The following is a 19,429-nucleotide window of genomic DNA, read 5'->3' as shown; positions in this document are numbered from 1 at the left end:
AAAAATTAATTTTCGTGGAAAACTGTCAAAAAGAAATGAATATTGTCTATTTGTGACATGTATGCGAGTATTTAAAATGCTAAACCAGAAAAATATCATTTAGACATGACATATCCGTACAATATAACGTCTCTATATATATATAGATATATACATACATATAAATTCATATATTGAAATTTATTTGTATTTCAATTTGCATTTAGATATACAAGTTTGCATCATAGCAACATTGAGAAAGCCCAAAAAATTTAGCAAATAATTATTTCAAAATATAAGATCCTTTTTGCATGGCTATCGAATGGGGCTAATGTATTAATTCAAAATCGTGTTTTCACACTCGAACCCTTAATAAATTAATCTTTTTCTAAGATTAGTTTATTAAACCTTATTTCTCGTTGTCAATTTCAGTATGGCAATCTATGGTGGTTTCATTGACCGCTACATCCTAATATCTTTATAGACTAGATTTATGAGCATATTGCATGGTTGTGAAGAACCTTATATTGCATTAACAAATACATGCTATCAAAAGATTAAAGTTCAAAATTTCAAATGAAGGAAACGTACTAAATTTATAGGCAAAAATTACTACAAACTATAAAGACTATCAAATACAAATACAACCATCCTAAATTTGTAAAATTCAAATGCTAGAAATGATCTAAAGTACCATATTAAGAAATTAGGGTAGAATATGATTCTTGCTATCAATGGCAAAGAAAATATTTACTCAACTAAAAAGATCTTCATGGTAAAATGAGAAGGGAAGATGGAAACTTTGGAGAAGAGGTGAGAAGAAGATCCACGGATCGACAACTTGGAGAGGGAGAAATCAGGAATTGGAGAGGAACCTACTACTTAAAATAAAAGCATATTTTTATTTATTGGAATATTGATCTATTAAAGGGTATGTTTGATGAAAAAGGTTTTAAATATTCAAAAATATTAAAATTTGAATAAAGACTTTGATGCCATTCTATATTTCTAGATGACATAATATTCTAATGAGTAATGATCCTATGAGACCCTCCCACACCCATGTGTGGGACCTCAAATGATCACCATTAAATTTGACACAGATCTCTAGAAACATTATCACTTGGGTGTGAGAATTGATTTTTCTACAGATCTGTGTCAAATTTATTAGTGATCTTTTGGGGTGGTCCTATACACATGGGTGTGGGAGGGTCAGAAAGGATCATTACTCTATTCTAATATGTCTGCGTTTGTGCTTGTTTGCCTGTTTATCAATCATTCAGAATTTTTATAATTGAGTAATTTTTTATTTTTTATTTTTTTTTCATCTCACTAGCCCTTATAACTTTTTGTTTCTAATCACTCCGTTGTCCCTATAGCAGTGAGTTGTTTCTGCATTTAGATAAGTTAGGCCATAGTAACTTATCTAAATATCCAGGTAACCTTAGAATTAAGTCAACAACTTCTCTCTTACCCACGAACCCATCTAAAAGATCGAAAGGCAAGCATTGTGACCTTCATATTGAGCATCTCATCTCTCTTTCTCTTCCTCCGCATCCTTCTCCAAAAGCCACTCCTAATGGGCTTAGAATGTTTCTCTCTTACTCAATGTATCCACCCACAAGCTCCAAGTATGGTGTTCATGATTAAGCTGTCATATTCTCCTTTCTTGTTGTGAATCATTTAAGCTCCCGTAGAAAAGGATGTGTGTTCTATTTTTAATTGTTATGCCCTCATCATTGATTAACTCAATCAAAGATGTGATTACAACAAATTTGTACATATAAGAAATAGATTACAATATATCACGTTAATCCTTATCATGATCATATCTTTTTAGATCATTTTCATCATTCTTGTTGGCATGTATAGCTATGAAGCCTTACGTGTCTTAGCCTATATTTGTGGGAAATTCAATATATTCAACGATCATATCCATATAATCGTAACCCGTCGTCCAACGGTCATATCCTTAGGAACGTAACCCTTCATAAACCCGTTGGAGATCAGGGAACCCTTTCGTATCTCAAAGACCCATTGGAGAAATACAACGGTTACCCCTTCTTCTCCCTATAAAATGAGAAGCCAGCGAGAGGATGAGTACAACAATAAATAGGCGTACATCTTTCTAAAAGGCAAAGGGATAAATATTCGGGCTCTGTGATCCCTGGCCTCACTGCACCGCTTCTTTGATATCGGGTTTGATCTTATACACACTTCATTAAATTTTGCTATCAATGGTATCAAAGCCATCAGGTTCCATCTTCCATATTGCTTTATCTTATATTGCTCACACTTATCTTATACTAGATTCACATATATTCAAGTATATCTTTAATGGTGAGGCATACGTGAAGTATATATTTTCTCTTATTCACATGTTTTCAGAACAATAAACCTCTATTGGTATTATTGCAATGACTTTCAATGAATACCACTGATTGTCACTGAATATCACGTATTGTTTAAAGGATGGATAAGTACATATTATTTAAAGGATTAGCATGTATATCTTTGTTTAAGATATTGCTTGGAATTACAAAGTGATATGGAAGGATAGATATTTTAGATTTCAAGTGGTAGCATTTTGTGTCACAGATATAATCACCTTTGTGAATAAAATAATCAGTGTGGCTGAATTTTTTAGTTTTAATATCAGTGGCTACAATTTTTTTTTTCTGCTATTTTGTTTCGTTATATATTATTGATATTTCTATTATAAAAAAAAAAAAAGAGAGACAATTGTGAGATGTGCCCCTATCTCATGTTTTAGGAGAAGGCGCCTTTGGCTGTAACGACATACATAGGAGAAGGTCCCCCCTTCTCGGGAACGTGCCCCTTTGCTTGAGAGATGCGTCCCTATCACGTGCTCCTTGGTGTGAGAGAGTTCTCTTTTATTATGAAAGCTGAATGAGAGAAAGAGGGAGATTATCCATTTTATCCATGCATGCACAAACAACATTAGGTCTGGCAATTGGCCGAGCCAGCCCAAGCCCTAGACAGACCTTATTCTCCTAAGGCCTCGCCCTAGCCAAGTTTCCACCTGGAATTTCATTTCCACCTGGAATTTCAATTCCAAGTTTTGGCATACTTCATGGAATCAAGAATAACTTCCAAACCAAAATATGAATTAATAAAAGGTCTTTTTATTATTAAAATAGATTCACAATGGTGCCTTCCCACTAATTTTCATAGCCAACAGAGGTGATTTCAATGCTCAAATCGTCATGCTAATAAGAAGCACAGTCTTGGAAAATTTAACATAAATTTCATAACATGCAACCACATCCTTATTCAAAAAAATCGAGCTTATAGGCAAAACTATGCAAGCATGAATATTAGATCTACTGACATGCACCAAAAAGTGTTCCAAAATCCCCACACAGGCCAAGTTCCCAAGCTCTCGAAAAGGCTCCAAGAGGTTGAGATTCTAAGTGTTTAAAAAGGGGGCTCATGAGTGAGAGAAAGCAAAAGTCCTTAGAGGGGTGAGAGGGGTAGTATTTATAACCCAAGAGGGGAAAGCAGCATGCAGGTAGCTACCAAGTGGCTACAAGTGGCATTCAGATGGCTTACTGTGGCATCCAAGTAGCAAACGTGCATAAAAGTTCCCTAGGCATCCGTGTTCGATAGTAACACTCACGGTAGTGTTCTCTCTCCTTGTCGCGCACGGTGGAATTCTCTCTCCTCATCGTGCATAGTGGCTTTCTCTTTCCTCGTCGCACATGAGTGCTTGCTCTTTTCTCGTCTTGCACGGTGGCTTGCTCTTTCCACGTTGTGCACGACGGCTTGCTCTTTCCTCATCGCACACTGTGGCTTGCTCTCTCCTCATCGCGCACGACGGCTTGCTCTTTCCTCATCGTGCACGGCGGCTTGAACTCCCTGTTGCGCACGACGGCCTTCTCTTCTTACTACCGCGCACGTTCTCTTCTTACTATCTCGAGCAACACCGGCTGTTGGGGAATCTCTTGATGATGAAGAGCCTCTTTCTTTTGACACTCCAGATGCTCAAGAGTCTCTTTTACTCGAGAATGTTGTCGCGCCTCTAGCTGCTGATGTTGTGAAATCTAGTGGAAGGTCTAGATCCTCTTGTTTACCTGTGGTCTTCTGCGAGAAATGCAGCTCGAGGTTCCTCTCGATCCTATGGTGGTGGTATGGTCTCCTAATCAGGCTCTTCTGTTTCTGAGCCTCTTGACTTCGCCAGAAACACCAGTAGGTCCTTTTTCATGTCATCAGAACCTTTTGAAGATGGTTGCTTTGAAGGTCTTGGTGAAATCTCCTCACTACCATGAAGATTATCAGCTACAATGTTTGGGCACTCAGCAAGGAGTGCCGTAGAAAAGAGGTTCTATGCTAGTGAATAAATATTGACCTTATGCTCTTATTTTAGAAGAAACTTAAAGGAGTAGTCCTTTTCTGGATGCTAAACAAATCTGGGGAAATGGGCCTTTATGTTTTGAAGGTGTTGATGCAATTTGTAGTTCTGGTGGCTTGTGGGCTCTTTGGGACCTAACAACACTTCTTTGTTGCCATATTTTGAAATCCGATAGTTATTTAACTATCATTTTTTAAGGTCCGATTAGGGACCTTTGGTGGGTGCTTGTAAATGTTTATGGGCATAGTTCTCCTACTTTAAAATAAGGTTTTCTTGATGATACTAAGGATATTATTATTTCTACAGGTCTTTTAGTGTGCATCGGTGGGGACTTTATTTTGATTCGTCACCCTGATGACATTTCTTCTAACATTCGTTTGAACTCTCAAATGCATTTGTTTAATGATTTCATTATTGGTAATGATCTTCTGGATCTACAGGTGTTTAGGGCTCATTTTACTTAGTCGAATAATTGTGAAAACGACCTCATTCTTTCCAAATTGGATCAGTTTTTAGCCTCACAAGCTTGGGAAAGGGTTTTTCCTTTTATCAAAGTAAATGCCCTAACAAAACTTTCTTACACCATTTGCCCATTGTTGTCGCACTAAATATGTAATTCCTGGTCCTAGACCATTTCACATGGAAATTTGTTGGTTGGAAGAACCCGAAGTTGTTGATTTGGTCAAACAAACTTGGGCTAGTTGTATTGTTCATGGTAGTATTGGGCACCAACTTCACAAAAAATTGATATCTTTGAAACATAAAATCTTTGCATGGAAAAAAGAAACACGATATCTTATCAAAGGCAAGGTTGAGACCACCATTATGGATTTGGAATTAATAGAAAATACAATCCAAGAAAACCTTGCTATGCTTGATGATCTATTAAGCAACAAATAATTGTTGCTTAATAAGTTGCATGAGCGTCTTAGATTGGAAGAGATCTATTCGAAGCAAACGTCTTGTTTTAAATGGCTTAAAGAAGGGGATATGAATATTAAATTTTTTTCATTCTATTGCACACACTCGCAGAAGGTAGAATGATATTTCTACAATGAATATGCTTGGTGTTTCTTAAGGTGACTCAATTGGTTAAGATAATGAAATAATTTAGCATTTTCAAAAGGCCTTTTCTTTAGAATATCAGCTTGGGGCTTCTCTGGATGGAGTTCCTTTCAAAACCCTTCCACCTTACGTTGCTGAGGAACTTGAAAAGATATTACTAAAAAAGAAGCGAAATTAGCAGTTTTTGCATTGCCAGGCGACAAGGCACCTGGACCAGATGATTTTCCCTTTGTTTTTTTCCAAAGATTCTGGTATCTATTAAGACTGATATTTTTCTTTTGGTTAAGGAATTATGAGTACAGGTCTTATGTTTAAGAGCATTTACTCTACTTATACTTCCCTTATCCCTAAGAAAGACATTATTGCTGAGATTGGTCATATTAGATCTATTAGCTTTTTGTCCAGTCTCTATAAAATTGTTGCGAAAGTTCTTGCAGGGCGTCTTAAAGCTATTCTCCCTTTTGTTATTTCGGGTGAACAATTTGCATTCATTCGTGATAGAATGATTACAAAGAGCATTCTTATTGCTCAAGAATGCATCCACTCTAGGTCCCTTCAAGATAGACCTGGAGTGGTGATTTAAGCTGGACTTGGAAATGGCTTTCAACAGAGTTGAGTGGCAAGTTTTATAAGAAGTTATGAGAGGGATGGTTTTCGTAATAAATAGATTTCTTGGATTTTGGGCCGTCCTTTCTCGGCTCACTTCTCCATTCTCATAAATGGCAGCCTGAAAGGTTTCTTCAAGATGACTAGGGGTATTAGACAAGCGGACCCTCTATCTCCCTTTCTCTTCGCCCTGGTTGCTGAGGGATTTAGTATGATGTTAAAAGAAATAGAATGTAAAGGTCGTGTGACGGGCTTCAATGTATCAGATTGAGGACCTGTTATCTCCCACCTATAGTATGCTGACAACACTCTTATATTTTGTGATGCAAATCCTAGACAAATTAAGAATCTCAACACCTTTCTTTTTTACTGCCATCTTGCCCTCAGACTTAAAGTTAATTTTCATAAAACCTCTATGATAGGGTCTCTTGCAGCCAAAATATAGTGGAGCCTCTTGCTCTTATTTTGGGTTTCTATTTCTGACTCGAACCTTACTCGAGTGGTCTGGGATCCGCTAATTTACGGATACCCAGTTAAATTTGATCTTTGAAAAAGGTTATTAGGTTTTATGTGGGTGCAAAAAATCGGCTTGGTTTTCAATTTACGTGGATATAAGGCTTTCCTTTAAGTCATCTCTTTGTGGAGGAGAAGATATAGTTAAGGAAACTTTATCTTTTAATTAGGATATCGAATGGTAATGGGAATTAGAAATAGTACTTATCTTTAGTTTTTGGAAGTATATATTGTTTTCTAATTTCAAGGGATGGATATCATTTTGAGTTGGATTGAAAGAATCACTATTTGGTTAGTTATTATTTTTGTCTTTTTGTAGGAAAGCATAGGGTTTATCTTTCGTGGATGGTGCGTGATATGGTCTTGTGGGTATTAGATAGGGTTGAAGTGAGGTGATATCGTCTTTTTAGTAAGTGTTAGGATATTGGATAGAGTTGCAATGTATTAGGAGTTCTTTTTAGATTTTTTTTAAAAAAGGAGGACTTACCTTTATGTGGTACGTAGCTAAGAGTTATCCTAGAAAAAGTTTTGAGTTTATAAAAGGTGGATCGTATGATGTAAACGGATGATTTTGATGGAATGAAAAAGAATGATCTTTATAGTACGTATAGAGAGAGAGTGGTCCTTTTGTGGGTGTTTTTTTTTCTCTTGAATTTGGTCTATGCCGGAATATTCACATCCGTATGTTTTGTTTCTTCTTGTGATTTCTTTTACAATTTTTTATTTCTCTCTCTTAAATGCATTTAATTTTATCGATATTATTTGTCGGTAAATTTATACTGTGTCAGGTGGTATCAAATTGTAGTCGATTCTTGTTGATACTGGTGTTTGTCGATTGGCCTCATGGCTTGTGGACAAGGTCTTTGGCCGGGCATCGAGACTCATTGCATCCTGCAAGAACAAAACCTCTGAGAGATGGAGAACAAAGTTTGGGATGGCAAGTAGAAGAGCTGACCCTGCGCTTGGTGCAAAGACTAGTTTCGATATACTATGATGGCAGTAGTGAGTCGAAAGCTAGTTTCAATGACCTGTTTCATGCTAACGCTCTATGTTGAGAGCCTCATGGCTGAGAGAGTGATCTATTTCCTTATTATCAAGAGATTGATCTACCTAAGTTTAATGAAGAATCAATTGAGGATAAATAACATGTAGTTTTGGATCTTCAATTGCAATCATTATTCTTGGATATCACATGTTACCCCATCTCTGATGAAGTTCTGATATTTTATAAAGAACAAGATGAAAGGAAAGATATTATCCTTGAGGTAGCAAGGATATCTAATTTCTTTTATCGATGGAGAAGTGGAGAATCAATATATTGACTTGATCCCAGAGGAGATCGAGCTTATGGAGATGTATGACGAAGAAGCCAATGTATTCGAGATCGAGCCTATGGTGATATATGACGAAGAATTGATGTATTCGTGGTGTGTCCCAAGGTGTAATTTAAACAATTCTAACACCTTAATGTGGTGGAAAAATTAACATACAATGACCCATTCCTCGAGGGTTTCACAATTTCAGTGCACCATCATTATGTGTTGATCAAAGAAGTAACCCACAGGTCGCAAGATCATTTTTTCAATTTTCAGTTTGTAGAAGGCGGTGGGACTACTAGAAATTTTTATCTTAGTGCACGTTATAACTCAAGGACATGTTTCTTTTTACCAGGGGAGAACGATGCAGATCAAAATCTGGTGGCTATATATTTTAATTTTATTTTTGTTAATTTTATTTTTAAAGTTTGGGTAGAATTTTTATTTTTATTTATTAGGGTTAATATTTAAAAATAGGATTTGTGGAGTTAGTTTTGATAAGGCTAATTTTTATGAGTCATTTTTATTTTGCAAGAGTTGGTAATCATTTTTTAATTATCTGTGATAGTGTCCGTTGAATAGATTAGGTTTTGTTTTCAATATGCAAAGTATTATCTTATGCAACGGTTATTAGGATTTGTATTGGAGTTATGTGGGTGCAAAAAAATAGGAGCTTGATTTTAGATTTACGTGGATTCAAGTTTTTACTTTAAGAAGTCATCTCTTCGTAGAGGAGAAAATATAGTTAAAAAAAGTTTGTCTTTAATTAGGATATGGAATGGTAATGGGAAATATAAATTGCAATTACCTTTAGTTTTAGGAAGTATATTTTGTTTTCTATTTGAAGCAATGGATATGTTTTTGAGTTGAATGGAGAGAACCAATATTTTGTTTTGTTATTATTTTTGGGTTTTAGTAAGAAAGCGTAGGGTTTATCTTTTGGGGATGGAGCTTTATATGGACTTGAGGGTATTAGATAGGGTTGAAGTGAGGTGATATTGGCTCTTTAGTAGATGTATCAGGAGTTCTTTCTAGAACCTTTCTAAAATGGGGGACTTGCCTTTCTGTGGTACGTGCCTAAGAGCTACCCTAGCAAAGGTTTGAGTTTATAAAAGGTGGATCGTACAATGTAAATAGATAATTTTGATGGAATGAGAAAGAATTGATCTTTATAGATCATATATAGAGAGAGTGGCTCCTTTGTGGGTGTTTTTTTTCTCTTGAATTTGGTCCATATCGGAGTACTCGTATCCACGTATTTTGTTCTTTCTTCTTGTGATTTTCTTCATGATCATTTACTTCTCTCTTAAATGTGGTTAATTTTATCAACGTTGTTTGCTGGTAAATTTTATACTGCGTCACTTTGTTTATATCACTAATTGTGTTTACTGCCAAGAAAGGATAAGGAAAGAAGACAAGCAGTGGGAACCTTCTTTCACTGCATTCTATGAAGGATTTGTGTAGACACCCCAGTTTAAATCTAGCAAATTCCATGGTTTCTGAACCCTTAGGACCATATAATCCTAGTAAACCCAAAATCCATAGCTCACACAACCTACCCTGTGATTTTGATCTTTTTCATTTCGACACTATTATTTTAATTTCATTTTGATCTTTTCATTCTGCTATCGTATTTTGTAATGTCTTGGATCATGCTGGCCCTGCCACAGATCTGAGAGTAGATCTGCTCATTGTCGGGCAGATCTGCCCTCAGATCTGAATTCGATTTGTCCCACTTTCTTTTCCACTTTATTTCTTTTATTTTCATTAGTTTTAAGGTGTTAAGATCCGAGAGATTTTCATCGAAAGATCTGTCAGATTTTCACTATAAACAGTTTGGAGCCATCGTGGGGCATTCCGAGCTTGATCCAAGCACCAAAATACAATTTTTATTTACTGTTTTTCACTGTTTTTAGTCACAAAAAGTCCCAAAAGTCGGTAGCGATCAGGATCTAGGGTTTTGGTGCTGCGAAACCCTGATTTTTTTGGGCGAGGGTGACACTCCCAGTGTCGTCCAAATTTTCCAGAATCTTCATAAACTTTGCAGATCTATTCAAAGGTCTCTTTTGTGACTGTTCACAAAATTTTAGAGAAAAGTAAAATTTTAAAAATACCAAAAAAATATTTTACTTGATACAGATCTATTCTATTTGTTTTTTTCTATTTACTTTGTTTTAATTAATTTCATCGTAAATATTTTTTTTTTTTCCTGCTTCTTCCAAGTTTCATCAAGTTTAACAAGATAAAAGTAGCCTTATTTCATCCGGCCTGGTTCGGTATCATTTCCTTCATTTCACTTCTTTGACTTTATTATTTTAATTTCATTTTGATCTTTTCATTTTTCTTAAAAATCTTATTTTGTAATGAATTGGATCATGCTGGCCCTGCCACAGATCTGAGAGTAGATCTGCTCGCTACCAGGCAGATCTGGTCTAAGATCTAAATTCGATTTGTCCCACTTTCTTTACTACTTTATTTCTTTCATTTTCATCAGTTTTAAGGTGTTAAGATCCAAGACATCTTCGTCAGAAGTTCTATCAGATTTTCACTATAAACAGTTTGGTGCCCACCGTGGAGAATTTCAAGCTTGATCCAAGCGTCAAAAAACAATTGTTTTTCACTGTTTTAGTCACAAAAACCCCTAAAACTTGGCAGTGACCAGGATCCATGGTTTTGGTGCTACGAAACCTTGATTTTTCTGGGAGACACCAGCAGTGTCACCTGGATGACACCACCGGTGCCACCCAGATTTTAGGCGACACTTCTCGTGTCGTCCAAATTTAAAAGTTTTAGATCTTCTGAAACTTTTTAGATCTATTCTAGGGTCTCTTTTGTGACTTTTCACAAATGTTTAGAGCAAAATAAAATTTTTAAAAATACCAAAAACGGATTTTACTTGATACAGATTTGTTTTGTCTACTTTTTTCTGTTTACTTAGTTTTAAATTTTTTTCATCATAATGTTTTTTTTTTCCTACTTCTTCCAAGTTTAAAGTAGCCTTATTTCATCAATTTTAATAAGATAAAAATAAAAAAATAATTTTTAAAAATATAAGTTTTTTGGGCAACACTAGTAGTGCCGTCCCGGTGACCACCACCCATGTCGCCCAATTGCAAGCGTCCCATAAAACTTTTGGGACCCCGTAGGTCTATTCCAGAATCTTTTGGCACCCTTTTGACCAAGTTTTGACTAAAAATAAAATTTTTAAAAATATAAAAAAAATATTTTACTTCAAATAGGTCTGTGCTGTTTCTGAATTTTTAATTTTTATTTCATTTTAGTTTGTTAATTTTGACTGAAACCATGTTTTACTTGCTTTCAACATGTTTGATCAAACTTAAAATAGATAAAAAAAAAACTTTTTAAAAAAAATACATCAAGGGCTTTTCACCCTCCCTGAACCATGTCCCGTTGGAGTCACCCTTGACTTGGGCCCTGCTTGACTTGGTACGGACTATACCTGGTCTCATTGTTATGACTTTACCTTCTTAGGGGTTGCTTACCCCTCTATCTATATTGTGCTTCGAGAGAGTTTTGCCTCGAAGTGCGCATCATTAGGCACGATCAGTGCCGAGCCACACTTCTTTCCTTTCTTGTTTGTGTGCATTGTGTGCTTGACTTTATTTTAATTGCATACTTCTTTACACACTCCAGCACATATCGGACCAGGAGCGCCCGGGAAACTAACAAACAAATACTTCAAAAACCCCCAAAATCCGCATTAATGGCATGAGGGGAACCTAGCTTTGAGAGTTGAGGCGGTCGGGATTTGTGTAACTTTAACTGTGATAGTCAGACCTGGTGAACATCCTATAACAGGACGCCAGGACCATTGCGGGGACCTATATCAGCCTAGCCGCATTTCAATAGTTAAGAACCCATTCTCAAGCCAATCCTACCTTTTAATCTAGGTCAAAAGTTTTCATGTGCTTGCTTGCTTATTTATGTCGGTTAATCTTAGATCCTGGTCTGGACCTGCTTTTGGTCCGAGCTGAATTTTTCGGGTCCAAGTTCAGGCTCATACCCATCTTAGCCCAGGTCCGAACCAAGTTCACACCCAGGTTCGAACCTAGGCCCCCTTTTGGTCCGAGCTAAGGGCTCGTGCCTAAACCAATCTTGATCTAGTCCGGGTCCACACCCGGTCTGATCTTCATAACGCTCTAAGTCCAAGCCTAGGCTTGCACTCGGCTCAGTCTAGGTCCGAACCAGGCCTAGGTCCGAACCTATACCCACTCTTGGTCCGGGCCGAGACTCGTACCAATCTAGTCTAGATCTTAGTCTAGGTTCTAGCTTAGTTTTAAGCATAAAGTTGCCTCTAGAGCAAGACTAGGCTTACCCTAGTTCAAGGTCTGAACAAAAACACATTGAGTCTAGCAAGTCTAGGTTCCAGTCTAGTCTTAGCTTATGTCTTAGTTATGGTTTTTCCCCTAGAGTTAGGCTAGGTTTTCCTTAAGTCGTTGAGTTTAGATCTCACCCCAAGTCTAGATTCTAGAACCCAGCCAAAGAGAGTCACCGTGTCAGTTACTCAAGGAGACCATGATGATCACTCCACGGCCAACTCTAAGCCTAACCTGCCCAAACTTAGGGACCAGTATGCTTCAATCCCTTGGAATTATCAACAGACCTCAGGTCAATCCATTATCCAACGCCCAAGTCTTCAATTCGAGGTAGAGTGTCAAGGGTCCACTCCTAATCCTCTGGTGTGATCCAAAAAGCTAATTCATCTCGAAAGACTCTGAAGAGTCAGGGGGTCCGACCAAGCGTCATCTTACAGGGGACTTTAGGCAACCAAAGTAGAAGTCGAGTGAGGGAAGAAATTCATGCAACATCTAACGCCAATTCCCACAACTCAAACCAAGATAACCCTGAGCTGCAGCGATCTCAAAATCAAGACCCACCTAGGTCTAGGGAATCCAACCCAACCTCGAGCCACCACAGTACATCTCATGTTGTTCTTAACACTGTAAAAAGCAGAGGTGTCAATCTAGACCGACCCTTAGGCGAGATAGGTGTCCAAGCTGCCCTTAAAAGTCTAGGTTACCTAGGTTACACTGTTCATGCCCAAGCTTACAGGTCGAACCCAAACGAAGCTCATAGTATAAGTCAACCCCTAGCACAACTGAGCTAGCCGATTCTTCAATCGGCCCTCTAGTTCATTTGGTCCAACAAATCGTGCAATTCCCGCAACTGGTGGCGACAGCTATGGGTAAGTACGCCTCTCAATCACAAATGTATCAAGCCGCCTTGGTGACTGTGGCTCATCAATCTTAGGCCCATGCAGGCCAACATGTACCCCAAATTTCAACTTGTTAGTCTACATTTGGGAACCCACCGACTGGTGGGCCTACTGTCATGCTAAATGCCCAACAATAAGGTCCTTAAATGTGATGCAGGATATGCTCGTAAGAATGGGTATGCATGAAATTCTACCCCCGAAGGCCTATGTTCATGAGACCCATGGAGGCATGGAAGACCTTCCCTTGGAATTTGTCGTCCCAGAATTTTGAAACAAGTTCAATGGGAAGAGCGATCCAGACACTCACGTCAATGCGTACCTCCTCTCCGTTCGAGCTTTACGAGACAAACCTAACCAACTGAAGGCTATATTTTCATAAACATTGACCGGCAAGGCCTTGAACTGGTATCGGAGAATAATGTCCGCTCGACCACACATCATTCCAAACAAAATGTTCAACCTATTCGTCTCTCAGTACCCCGGGTCAACACCAAGACCTCTCTCCTTGGGTGTGCTCAGCGCAACAAAATAAAACCCAGGAGAATCCTTCGAGGATTTCATCGGTCGATTTAGTGAGGCGGCTATGCGGGTCAAAGAATGTTCACTTACAGACCCAGCCAAAATCTTCACAGTCTTAGCGAATGCCGCTCTTGAATACAAGACCTTTTTTAACCAAGGTCTTATCCCCCACTCTTTCGACTCCATGATTGAGCGGGTGGTGCGACATGAAAGGGCAAGAGGGACACCCCTCAGCACCAGGCCTAACAATAAACCAATAACGACTCCCCAAAATAAGAGCAAAAACAATAACAAGGTAAAGCCTTCTGATCAGGTTAATGAGATTGTTGTTAACAGATAGGCTCAAGGTTCAGCCACTAGGTACAACAATCAGAATCAAAATCGAAGGGGTCAGCTTAGAGCCAACGCTCTAAATAATAACCAAAGGCAAGAGGATAATTTCACTCCTCTCAAAGACCAACTAGAAAACATTTTGGAATTACTCCTAGTTAGAGACATGGTTTACCTCCCATCACCATCCAAACCACCATTTCAAGTCACTAATAAGAGCAAGTAGTGAAAATGGCATACTGCCTCTCACACTTAAGATCAGCCCGATCGTCCAAGTGATAAAGTTTTATGTCTTGAAGCCCATGGCTGCATGAAAACCTCGTGGTCGCCTCTATGCTCCATCAATGCCTCAAGTTTCCAACTAAAAATGGCATCGTGAAGGAATGTGCTGAACCCCCCACTTTTCTCAATCCTAGTATACATAACAGGAAGCTAGCCGTAGGGGTCAAGCTTGGAGAAATCCCACTCGCTTCCTTTGAGCAAGCTGATTGTGCTACCTTACGCTTAGAGGCCAGCGATCTTGTTCCTCAAATTTTGCAAACTTCCGTATTGATGGAAGAGATTATCCAATGTCAACATCGATGCGGCTTCAGGTCCCTCAAGGCTTAGTACACGCTCTTCTCCCAAGGCTTCCAACCAAGCCAATGCTTGGGGAGTCAAGGTCAAGGCGTAACGGAGGCAATTTCTGAATCACTCCAAGCCAAAACTAAAAATGGGGATTGAAGAGGTCTCGGGTGTACTCTCACCTTATTTCAAAGCCAAACGAAACCTTTAAGTTATCCAGGCTTTGTATCTGGAGGCATTCAAAGCCTCAATCCTCTTGATTCCCATCTTTCAAAATGGCCAAAGGTGATCCTTGAATCCACAACAGGGAATAATTCTTCTTCCACATCTCAGCACACAAGAGAACTAGGAATTGAAGACCTTTTTGCTGATCTGGATTTGAAGGTATGCACAATCAGCTCTAACACAATCAAGCGTGCTCATTTGCCTATCCAAACCTAAGAATGAAATTGGTTGATCACTCCTCTATCTCGAGAATCGCTGGAAGCATACCAACCACACGTTCAAGTCCCAGTGCCAAAAAACAGATAGGCACAGGGTGGCCATCTAACCACCTTACATGTCCAGTCCCCAACATTGCTCTTGCAGGTCCCATAAGGGACACCTCTTGTGTTATTTCAAAATTTGTTGAAAATTCAAAACACGATGAAACTAATAATGATGAAAAATAATTTTCAAAAGAGACGAACACTCAAGATAGCCCAATAACTGTGCACAATACCCAAGATGATGAATTGGACGACCAAGATGAAGATAAATAGAGCCAAGAGTCTGAAGAAATCTCTCAACCAGAGGAACTCACTTCCCAAGTCGAGCAATTCAAGAAGAGGTTCGATGGTGACCCAAACGCTATCAACGAATGTAAACATATGAACTGAGAAGGACCCAATGATAACCAACATTGGAACCTCCCTATTTCTTGAAGAGCAGGAAAATATGATTTCCTTTCTCAAGGAATATCACGATGTCTTCACCTGGTCATACGATGATATGCCAGGGTTAGATCCCACATTGGTGCAACAACACCTAATATTCAACGAAGGAGCAAAGCCTATTAGACATAAACTCCAACTTCAAAAGACCCACCTTGAGCTCAAAATTAAGGAAGAAATTGATAAACTGCTCAACACGAAGTTCATTACCCCTGTCGATTACTCAGAGTGGTTGGCCAACATAGTGGTCATACCCAAAAAAGTTGGGAGGATCTGAGTGTGTGTCGACTACAAGGACCTTAACAAGGCATGTCCCAAAGACAATTTTCCATTACCAAATATAGATGCCTTGGGTGACAACACTGCAGGGCACGAGATGTTGTCATTCATAGACGAGGCTACAACCAGATCCTCATGGTAGAAAAAGATCAGACCAAAACGTCATTCATAACACAATGGGGAACTTACTGCTACAAAGTCATACCCTTTGTTCTCAAAAGCGCAGGAGCAACTTATTAGAGGGTAATGAGTAGCATCTTCCACGACTTGAAGCACACCATCATGGAAGACTATGTCGACGACATTCTGGTCAAGTGGAAGACTAGATCTGATCATCTCACCAACTTGAGAACAATTTTCGAAAGATCTGGAAACATCAACGTGCCTTTTGAGTTGAATGCGGCAAATTACTAGGCTTTATAATAAGCCAAAGAGGGATTGAGGTGGACCCGTCCAAAATACAAGCCATCACTTAAATGTGCCTTTAGAGTGGAATCCGACATATTACTAGGCTTTATAATAAGCCAAAGAGGCATTGAAGTGGACCCGTCCAAAATACAAGCCATCACTGAAATGCCCCCTCCCTAGAACATTAGAGAAATCAGTGGGCTTCAAGGTAGCATACAAGCCATAAGGTATTTTATTTCGCAACTGGCAGATAAGTGCACGCCATTCAATAGGCTCCTTAAGAAGGATACCGCATTCATATGGGATAATGAATGCCAAGAAGAGTTTGATCAAATCAAGAAGTACCTCACCAAATCTCCCATCCTTAGTCCTCTTAGTTTAGATAAACCCCTATTCCTATACATATCTATGATAGATAGAACCATGGGGCAAAAGTTAGGACAATACGATGACCATAGAAAAGCACAAACGATATACTACATCAGCGAAACCATGATGGACTACGAGAAAAGATACATGGATGTGGAGAAGCACTGCTTGACACTTGTGTGGGCCATGCAGAAGTTAAGACATTATGTTTTATCTCCTATAGTCAAGCTCATCTTAAAAATAGACCCACTCAAGTACCCATTGGAGAGGTCAGTCCTTAACGAACATTTGGCAAAGTGGAGAACACTATTGAGTGAGTTCGAGAGCGAATATGTTACTCAAAAATCGATCAAAGGATAAGTCATTACTGACCACTTGGCTAAAAACGGACTGTCAGAAAACACTCCCGTCAACACGGATCTCCCTAATGAAAACCTCTTCACAATTGAGGACTCTATTTGGGAGCTATACGTCGACGGTGCAAGGAACGAATACGGGTCAGGTGTAGGAGTCATACTATGCTCACCCGAGAAGGTTTTAATACCAACAACTATTAGATTGAATTTCCCATGTACCAATAACATTGCTGAATATAAAGCCTTGATAGCCGGGCTATAGAATGCTATGGGAATGAAAATCCAGCAAATACGAGTAATAGGTGACTCCTTACTCGTCATAAACCAAGTTCAAGGGATTTGGAAGGTGAAAGAAAAAAAGCTCAAACCCTTCCAAGAAAAGCGATGTTACAGTTTGTCGTTCTTGGATCCATTGTTACCAGAGTGCACACAGGCAATTCTTGTAAGATCGAAAATCAGGAGAGATACGAACTCAATGACCCCATTAATGCAATGTATCTCAGAAAATACAACCCGGGGTGAAAGCCTGCAAATGCATCACAAAGAGAAAAACAAAAAAAACAAAAAAAAAATGGACGTGGTGAAAGCTTGAAAAGGCACCACGGGTAAAAAAAAGGGAATAAAAAAAAAGATCTACAAGAAGGAGCTTCCGATGCAAAACATTCAAATACAAACAAGTACTTGCATGTTCCAACAATATTGCACAAGCAGACCCTGAGGACGAAGACTCCTTCTAGACCCTGCAGGTTACCAATGGAGCCAACTCAGAAAGATGTGGGAGGATGACATGAATGGAAAATCGAAGTGACTTTGACGAACCCTGGAAGTGCGTCGATACTTCTCTAAGATGGAAGCCCGGCAAGAATTCAGAGAACTCATGGATCCGCTAAGCATAGGATGAAAAGTTCCAAAGGTGAAATGACAACTTCGAGACCTTTGAGTTCTCATGATCCCAAAAGGAAATCCTTTCATCATCTTTATGTAAAACATAATAAAGAAAATGACCACCAAAGGGGCCACAGGTGGTAAAACAGTAAGACCCGTCCAGTTTAAAAAAAAAAAAATTCTCTTTCAATTTTATTGTTAAAACCATCTATTTTCAAAACCCTTTTAGAAAGAACTTCCTCCATCACTACAAGAGGTTAAACTGTTGATCGTCTGGCCTCGCTATCTAAACCAACTTCCTACCCTCGTTATGAAGGCTTGAAACAAGCCAGGTACTCCATGGTTGTATGAGTATAACTACCAACTACCACATATCGGAGATGGGTGAACCTCGCCAATGACAAAATTGGCTAGTCTAGGAGCATCTTTCTCTCAACTAGATTCCCTGAGGCAAGCTCATCCCTGTGTGTGCGTATGACGACCCAATAGTTGGAAATTTGAGACAAAAACCCTACAACTAGGGGGCTGAGTTCGTAAAAATTCAGTTTGAAAATTGTGCTCAAAGAAAGTATCCTGCTATGCTTCGATGAATCAATTGCCCGGGTTACACTACCAGTGTCGCCCACATTTTTTTGAAAAAAGGTCCCCTCTCTCATTTCAGCATTATATATATATATATATATATATATATATATATATATATATATATATATATATATATATATATATATACACATATATACCCAGCCTGTGAGGGCAGACACTCCTCGTGTTGCCCGGTCAACACCACCAGTGTCGCCCAAATTTTATGTAGTTGTCCCTCCTTTTCTTAATTTTCAGTGTCTCACATTAAAATAAAAAATAAAAATAAAATTATGGCGACAAGAGGCGTGCATGTGAGAGCGACACTCCTTTTGTCGCCCAAATCTTTTATTCGAAGGCTTTTTCTTTATTCCCCCATATTTTCACTTAATAACAATAATAAAAAAAAGGTTGTGCTGCCTAGACCTGAGCGACACTATCAGTGCCACCCAGGCGACATGCTTGGTGTCGCTTAAAAACTTTCGCTCAAACTTTCCCCAACTTGATTTTGGGGTCTTCCGGGTGTTGTCATGCTCTTTTACGACCATTTTAAAACATTTTAATTAATTTTTAAAAAACCATTTTCAAGCGCTCCTCTATAGCACGAGCTTAAACTGCGGATTAATTTTCAAAAATTTCAAAAATAAAATAAAAATAAAACAGAAATGCTCCTCGAAGGCACAAGCCTAAACTGCCAACCAAAGTCCAATTCAAAAAATGTCAAACTCGTGCGACATAAAAGAGCCAAGACAGATACCGTCTAGCGCTGTATGACGTGAAAGGTCGGGTGCATCCAAGGCACAACCACCCTGTTCAATGGAAAAATGTCAAACTCGTGCGACGTAAAAGAGCCGAGACAAGATCCGTCTAGCGCCGTATGACGTGAAAGGTCGGGTGTATCCAAGGCACAACCACCCTGTTCAATGGAAAAAAGTCAAACTAGTGCAACTTAAAAGAGCTAAGACAGTTAACGTCTAGCCCCGTATGACGCAAAAGGTCGGGTGTGTTCAGGGCACAACCACCATGTTCAACGAAAAACGTCTTTCCCAGTATGACGTAAAAGGGTCGGGTGTATTCCGTCTATCCCCATATTGACGTAAAAGGGTCGGGACTATGGT

The sequence above is a fragment of the Amborella trichopoda genome, chromosome 1 (genome assembly GCF_054954075.1).
Source record: "Amborella trichopoda isolate Santa Cruz 75 chromosome 1, AtrichopodaSantaCruz75HAP2 v2.0, whole genome shotgun sequence".
NCBI classification, from domain to species: Eukaryota; Viridiplantae; Streptophyta; class Magnoliopsida; order Amborellales; family Amborellaceae; genus Amborella; species Amborella trichopoda.
The sequence above is the reverse complement of the archived record's forward strand: the minus strand, read 5'-3'. Positions refer to the sequence as shown.